Raw genomic sequence first — 8,674 nt, forward strand, 5'->3', positions numbered from 1 at the left:
TACACTCACATTTAAATGATTTTGTCCACTGAATACACATTTGAAGAAAAGGCTACAATTATGTTTGTAGACTGACAGTGTGTTTTGAAGACTAGCCAACCATTAAATGACAGACGTACATCTTATAGTAATTTCATTCCCAACTCTGTGGGACACTTCTAAGTGACTTTCGGGGATACCTAATCTCAGCGGATGTAGCTGAGCTGGTCTATGACTCCAAGGATCCATTTCTCTAACAGAGACAACTAGGTTTCCCCTTAAATGGATGTCCATGAGGTGTGTCCATCAAGATAAAACCTGCTGCAGCAGGAAACAACTGCTCATTCATCCTGTCCAGACTGATAGACGTGTGCTCCCCACCACGGCTTCCAGCGGCACCGCTTCTTCCTGGTTCTCACACCAGCTGCTGGGTTTCCTAAGACATGCTTCCCAACAACCCCCACCCCTCCCCTAGAGAAAACCAAAAGCTCTTTGGCTACCCAGGCAGTTTACAGGACTGCAGAGAAAAACTGCTGAGTGGGCTTGGCTCTCTGTGGGAATGCAACAAACATAAACATAGCATGGATGCCATGCATGACAGACACTTAGCCAGTTTGGTACTATCACAGTGAGCTTGTCTGAAGAAACAGCATCACTCTCTAAATCAGGTAAGGGGGTAGCAATCATAGCAGGGGCAGTTCTACTCACAATCTTCTTCAAGCCAACCCTAATCTACAATACAATAAAAAAATAAAAAATCAAAGACAAAGACAAACAAACAAAACAAAACACAAGGTCTTCTGTGTCCAGAAGTGAGAGCCAGACATTTCTTTCATAGCTAAATCAAAAAGATAAATTCCAAAGCCTTAAGGGACAAAATGTAATCCAACCCCATAAACTGAATACCTGCTAGGAGATACTTAAGTCTGGCATTTATTATAGGCTTAACCTAGATTCATGGTTTAACCTAGACATAATTAAGAAACTACCAGTGTGTCTCTAAATAGTGCAATTTTATTTTGTCAATATAGACTGCTTATCTATCCAATCAATGTGACTTTATCCAATCCTACCACTTGTAAGGTCTTGGGGGGTTGAAACCAAAGCCCTCCAACATCTCCTTACATGTAGTCCCTGCAAAGAAATCTAAAACCTGTCTTGAAGAGCAGCTTTCAATTCCTAGGTCCCTGTCCACAAAGCACAACATAGCTGTAGCTAGAAAGATTAGCCCCTCAACTAACAGAGTGCTCTTCTTGGGTATTGTAAACAATAGGAGGGGGGAATTCATAAGACACCAAGGAGGAAGGAGGCAGCTAGGCCATATTATATACTTGAATTGTGTCCCTATCTAAGCCCAAGAACCATGAAAGACTTAGATTTTATCTGGGAAGCTTAAGATTATTCTTCCTTCAATAGGGACATCTTTCTGTGGGCCATTTAAACAAGTCCCCTCCACTCCAGGCCTCAGGCCACTGAGGTCAAAACAGCATCATCCATGTGGAGATCTTGGCAGACTTGTGTTAGTTGCACCCAACTAAATGATTTTGTAATCCATGTATCCCCAGGTTGCTAAGTCTAGGCTTGCTGTGGGACCTCCTTTCATTTCTTCAGCCAATAGTCTTTAAGGTATCATCCCACTTGGGCATGGTCTCTTATACTATAAATACAGCTGTAGAGCCTGTATTCACTCTCTTGCTTCCGGCTCTCACTTCCAGCTGCTAGACTCTGTTCCTGTTCCCTGTTCATGCAGAGGACTGTGATCTAGGACAGTGATCTCTAAGTCTCCCCTAAATAAATAACCCATTATTATAAAGAATTCTGAACTAGTATGGGATTATTTTGAATCCACCATTATCTGGCACCCAAATGTGGGGACCAGTCTGCCAGCTGCATGGCATGTTGGGCACTGACTCTCATGCCTACTGCTTTAGCCGGCCATCAGATGCAGCAGGCTGCTGCTCAGTGCTCCCTGGCTTGCGACCCACACACCAGCCCACACACTGCTGCCTGCAATCCCTGTGGTGCACAAAGTCCACAACTTGCACTGATGGAAAACTTTGGGTTTTCTCTTTATCCTGGGTCCCAGCTCTCAGAATCATTTGATCACCTTAATAACTGTTCTTAATTTGTTAAACAAAGCATATTTTTCAGTACCCAAGTAAGCAACGGGTACTGTTCACTGCTGCTAATATCTCTCGGTCATGTGGTTGCAACTGCAACAGACACCTGTTGGCCAATAACGATTATTACACCTACTCCAATTCATTGTAATTACTTTACAACAGGGAAGATCTGAAAACTATAAAAAATGACTGATAACATTAATAATTATTTTGCTTATATTATGGAAGGTATTATGCAAGACTTATGCTATTTTCCTTCTCTTTATTTGATACTAGGTAATAGCTTTGTTTTCAATATCATCTCATTAAAAAATGGTTCAATACTAAGGAGAGAGAGAGCATCAATTTGACAAAATTATCTGAAAGAATTTGTGCTTTTAAATCTATCAAAATCTGTTAAAAAGTTATGATATGTTTAAGGATGAGACATTACAGGAGATTCAGACTTTTAAAAAAGGCAGTACTAAAATTTTTGAAAAGATTGAGGAACTTAGTGAAATTGATGAGCAGGGACAGAAGGTACAAGGACAGGATGTAGCCTCATCAGTACATGCTAGGCCCCGGATGACTTACACAAAGTTTCATCTGCATATCTGCTAATTTTCTCAGAGAGACCATCAGGCACAAAGTGCCCTAAGGCCATCAAAGAACATGCATGGGAACCAATATGTATAAGTGATAGACAAGAAATAAAATAAGCAATAGTTTCAATTTGTCAGAGAAATGGTGAAAATATGGGCTTCAGGCATTAAACTACCCCACATGATTGGTTTCAATTAATCTCAGCGATCCTAAGAAATGGACTTCAACTGCTTTGGAAGTGTTATTGGAGAGGAGAGGCAAAAATTTTAGAGCAACAGGGGAAAACAAAAGGATTTGAGATGTCCCAAGATCAAATTCATGGTGAGGATCATTACTCTGATCCTCAGAAACAGACTCGCTATGACAAATACACCTTGTCCCTAGCTTTAAATGCTTGGGAGTGGATTCAGGAACCATGAAAGAGGACTCAGAGGATTCAGGAACCATTAAAGAGGAACCATGAAAGAAGTCATATATTAGGGTTAAATAGGGCTGGAGAGAATCCTTTACTGACTTCTTACAAAGATTAACTAAGGCTGTACAATTAGGAGTGACAGACCCAGAAGCTAGACATGTACTAATTGAATCCTTGGCTTTGAAAATGCCAACTTAGAATGTAAGAAGATCCTGCGGCCTTTTAAGTTTAGATTAGCACCCATAGTGAATGGATCTTGCATACAATGAATGTTGGAACATTTAACTATAGTACTAAAGCTTGGATAGGAGAAGTGATTTCCAATGGTATGAGGAGACACCAAAATGCCAAATGTTTTAATTGTTAAAGAATAGGACATCTAAGAAGGGACTGTAGACAAGGAATTCCTAGGATTAATGTCTTCTCTAGGAATGGCAAGAATAGGAGGATTCAGCCTTCTGGTATATGTAGGAGGTGTGTCAAATGTAGCTTGACAAGAGACAGACAATGCAACCTGATACCACTTGGAAACTCCTTGGGGGGACCTCTTGCAGGCCCTGATGTCAAACAAGGCCCAGTCATTCCCAGTCACTATGGAGAAAATTAAACAATCCAGTGCCTATTGTAAAAACCATACTGTACTGGATGATGGAATAGATATGAAGGACAAGTCAAAACCTCAAGTAGGAAATAGGAAATATATATTGTGGCTTCTATAAATCATCAAATACCAAAGCTAAAATTGCGTATACATGACATTGTAATTGAGGATTATTAGACACAGGTGTGGATGTGACTATCATTACTCCAGAATCTTGGCATCCAGATTGGCCTCTACAAGAGGCAGATATTCCTAGGCATTGGAACCCTATCTCGGGTAAAACAAAGCACGAGGTGGGTTGAATGCATAAGGCCAGAAGGACAAAAAGGAAGGCTGAGGCCCTATGTAGCAAATATTGCAATGAATTTATGGGTCCATGACCTCTTGCAGCAATGAGATACCCAGGTTAACATTCCTGCAGTCCCCAAAACTCATGTTTCTGGGAAGGATATTATAAAATATTATAAACAAAGGTCACCAGCAATTCAGGCTGTATAAGAACACAAAACAACCAGCAAACCTTCAGAGGTACTAACAGCCTTGCCTTTAAAATGGTTAACTAAGAAACCCATGAAGGTTAAATAGTGGCCTTTAATCGGAGACAAACTGCAGGCTTTAGAACAACTGGTACAAGAACAATTAGATGCTCATCATACTGAAGAATCAGCCAGCCCTTGGAATTCTCCTGTATTTGTTGTTAAAAAGAAATCTGGAAAATGGAGAATGGTGACAGATCTAAGAGCTGTTAACAAGGTTATCCAACCTATGGGCCCTACAATCTGGAATTCCTCTGACTTCTCTGTTACTGAAAGGGTGGCCTTTTATGTATTGATTTAAAGGATTGTTTCTTCACTATACATTTACAAGAAAAGGATCAAGAAAAATTTGCTTTCACAGTGCTTACTTATAATTAATTCTCAGCCTACTAGGAGATACCAGTGGATTGTCCTCCCATAGGGAATGCTCAATAGTCTCACCCTGATACTTTGTAAATCAGCCATTGGAAATAATATGCAAGCAATTTGCAAAGATTATAATTTACCATTACATATGACGTTTTGTTATCTGACTCAAATGCAAATACTTTAGAAAGAATGTTTGAGGAAGTAAAAAAATGTTTTGCCCTACATGGGGATTACAAATTGCTCCTGAAAAAATATAAAGAGGAGATTCTATCAATTACCATGGTTACAAAATAGGTTCACAGAACATTAAAACACAAAAGGCACAAATTAGGAGAGACCGATTGTGGACTCTTAATGACTTTCAATGATTGTTAGGAGATATTTCCAGTCTATGACCAGCTGTTGGGATAATGCCTGACCTAATAGTTCATTTACACAAAACCTTAGATGGTAATAAAGACTTAAATAGACCCAGAGAATTAACAACTAAAGAGGAAAAAGAATTGATGGTTGTTGAAGAGAAATTACAGGAGGCACATGAAGAAAGAGTGAATGCAAATCTTAATTGTATTCTAGTCATATTGCCAGAATTTTCCCTACAGGAATTTTAATACAGAGGGAAGATATTACCTTAGAATTGATCTTTTTACCACATAAACCAAGTAAAAAATTTAAAAATTATGTGGAAAAAGTCTCTGAATTAATTCTAAAAGGAAAAGATTATAGTGCCTTTTACTACTGATAAAATTAAAAAATAAGGGAAGACAATGAACCTTGACAAAGAGCTTGTGCTAATTTTTTGGGAGAAAATAATAGCAATTATCCCAAAAGTGATAGAATTAACCTTATAAAGAGAACTACTTGGATTCTTCACCAAATTGTGCATAATGCGCCAAAAACTGTAGCCTGTACATTTTCTACAAATAAATCAGGAAGGCAGGTTACAAAACAGAAGAATTAAGTAAGGTGGAACAAAGCCCTTATAATTCTGTCCAAAAGGCAGAATTATATGCTATTCTCATGCTACTAAGGGATTTTAAAGAACCTCTCAATATAGTTACTGATTTTCAATATGCAGAAAGAGTTGTCTTGCATATTGAAACTGCAAAAGATATACCAGATGATACAGAATTGACTTAATTATTCATACAGGTTCAAGGTACAATCAGGAATAGGCTTTGTCCCATATACAGAACACACATCCGATCCCATACAGGTCTGCCAGGTCCTCTAGCACAAGGTAATACAGAAATTGATTATTAATTGGAAGTATGCTGAAGGCCTTAGAATTTCATAAGAAACATCATGTCAATAGCAACGGTTTAAAGCAAGAATTTTCTATTACATGGAAACAAGCTAAGAACAGTATAAAGAGATGTCCTTCCTGTTCTATCTGTAACCAAACACCATTAGCTGTAGGGAGAACCCAAAGGGTACTCAAAGGAATGAGATCTGGCAGTTGCATGCGTTCCACTTTACAGAATTTGGAAAATTAAACTATGTAAATCACAAAATTGACACTTATTCAGGTTTTCTTTTTTTTTTCCTGAGGACACATTCTGCATTTTATTTACATTTCAAGACTAACTTTGATCTGAAATCACATATCCATCCACCGATTTCCTTTTCGTTGCTTCACTTAAAACCTCTAAGCATGTTTTATTAAACAAAGACTGTAAACAAATATTTATCATGTCTGTTACATGGAACAAATGGAAACAGCTTTTAACAGAGATTCATCAATACCCCAAACATCTTTTTATTATAAATACAGGTATCAAAACAATCCTGAAGCTATTTTGATACTATAGTATCAGCACCCACATCCGCACGACTTCGAGTTAACACAACTGTGACTACTCATTATACCTGCTACTTTAAACAGTTCGCTGTAGTCTAAGGACGATGGATAAAGCATGCCATTTCTACTCTTCCGTCTTGAGACTTTGTTGTTCAGAAAGACAAAGGTTTCCACTGCCATCTGACACTCCTTTGCCGTGCTTTTGTCTTGAAAACCTGAATTCAATTTTGAATACTTCAGGCTCATGTTTAAATGACAGTGCTTTAAGAAGAGAAAGAAAAATTGTGCTGCACTTCTCCTGTTACCTGAAAACATAATAGGTGTACATATATTAAATATATTCTTACAACTGTCCAGGTCATGTTTACCAGCTGGAATTCTTTTACTTAACGTGTGGGTATTTTGCATGGTGATATTTAATCAAGACATTAACATGAGTAGAAGGTTGTTGATTTAAGACAAGTTTGAGATCCACTAAAATCAGCTGTTGTACGTTTGTCCTTCTGGGGGTCATGGAAGCTTCATATTTTCTTTGGACATCATTAGACGTCTCAGCTCTTGGAGGACAACTTTAATGCTATAGGAATTTTGCCATTTTGCTAATACTGGTATGCTTCGTGCATCCACCGTTCCACCGGAATTATTGATCCCATTCATATTAATTTTTGTTACAAATCTAACAGATGGAGGAGCTTCTGGATATTTAGATCCACATTCTACCTTCAGGCTATATATTCTGTTTTCATAGTTTGTCCTTGGTGGCCCAATAGTCATGCCTGTCCACCTTGTAAGTGTCATGTCTTCATCATCTTCAAGGCCCCAGCTAACAGTACCATCACCTACTCCTTTCAGTCCTTCTTCAAGTTCTTCCAACAAGCGAAAATTCCGAGGAACTTTAACTCCAGTGGAGACCGCCATCTTCTCCTGCTCTTATTCAGGTTTTCACTAGGCAACTGCCTTGAGCTCAGAAAAGGCTGGTTCAGTAATTATGCACTTATTAGAAGTTATGGCCATAATAGGTATACCTGCACAAATAAAGACAGACAACAGTCCAGCATATATGTCTAAGAAAATGAAATAATTTTTTACTTATTATAATATAAAGCATATTACAGATATGAGACAATCCTACAAGTCAGGCAGTTATATAAAGATCAAATTGAACTATAAAGGATATGCTAAAAAAAAAACAGAAAGGGATGGAAAATACCCCCAGAAATAGAATGCATAATGCTTTATTAACCTTGAATTTTCTTAACACTAATAAAAAAGGAACAACAGCAGCAGGAATTAAATCAGCCAATATACTTCAAGGATGTGCTGAGCTCACAATGAAAACCAGGAGATGTGTTATCTTGTGGAAGGTATTTTGCTCTTGTTTCCACAGGAGAAAAAAAAAGCTGTGGATATCATCAAAATTCCTAAAGATTCAGTTTGAAAAAGAGAAATCTCTTGAGAAAGAGAAATGACAGCTCATTCAAAGAGGTGACAATCATAAAGGTGGTAAGGAAACCTCATAAGAGCTGGGACAGGGTTCTGTTCTTTGCAGGAAAACATTCATCTTGAAAGACTGGAGAGACCTTGGACATCTAGATGTCTAAAGATGAAAAGATAGCTATCCAGAAAGAATCAACAAGCAAATAGAAATCTGCCTTATAATGCTGTATTATCTGCATGGTAAAATTTGATTATTTGGGCATGCATACATCTCTACTTAAAAGTAGGAGCTGGCTTTGAGGTTGGACAGTGACTATCCTGCTCTAAATCCAAGCGTGCTGTTAAAAAAAAATTCAGAATTTCTGTCTCATGTCAGGAGCCATCTGGTATGGTACAGAAAGAAAATAGATTTTAAGGAAATATTTTACTTTTTTCCATGCCCATTTGTTTATATTATATCTCTCATTGAATATATGTCTATATGAATCACGCTTAAGTTTTCAACAATGAACAGTAGATTTTCTTGCAGTAATCATTGAAGTCTCCAGGAAGAAGGTGGGGCTCCACAACAATGGCTTCATCTGGTATATATGACATTATGACGCTGATAGCACTACTGTAGCACTACTATTACTGGTTTTGGGGCACCAACTGTGGAAATGGTGCACCTTCTTACAACATTCTGGCCAGAACTCCAAATAAGAACTTCAAAAACAATCAAACAAACAAACAAAAAAGACCCTATTGAATACTCAGAGACCATTTGTAATTATACAAAACAGCAATCTTCTTTTTTTAATTCATTTATTTATTAAGGATTTCTGCCTCCTC

General features: G+C 37.9%; 1 pseudogene; it reads right to left on the reverse strand.

The window, feature by feature from the left end:
• Nucleotides 1–6,916: 6,916 nt before the first annotated feature.
• Nucleotides 6,917–7,324, reverse strand: LOC101981851 (annotated as a pseudogene).
• Nucleotides 7,325–8,674: the final 1,350 nt, after the last annotated feature.

This window comes from Microtus ochrogaster, linkage group LG3 (genome assembly GCF_000317375.1).
Source record: "Microtus ochrogaster isolate Prairie Vole_2 linkage group LG3, MicOch1.0, whole genome shotgun sequence".
Classification (NCBI taxonomy): domain Eukaryota; kingdom Metazoa; phylum Chordata; class Mammalia; order Rodentia; family Cricetidae; genus Microtus; species Microtus ochrogaster.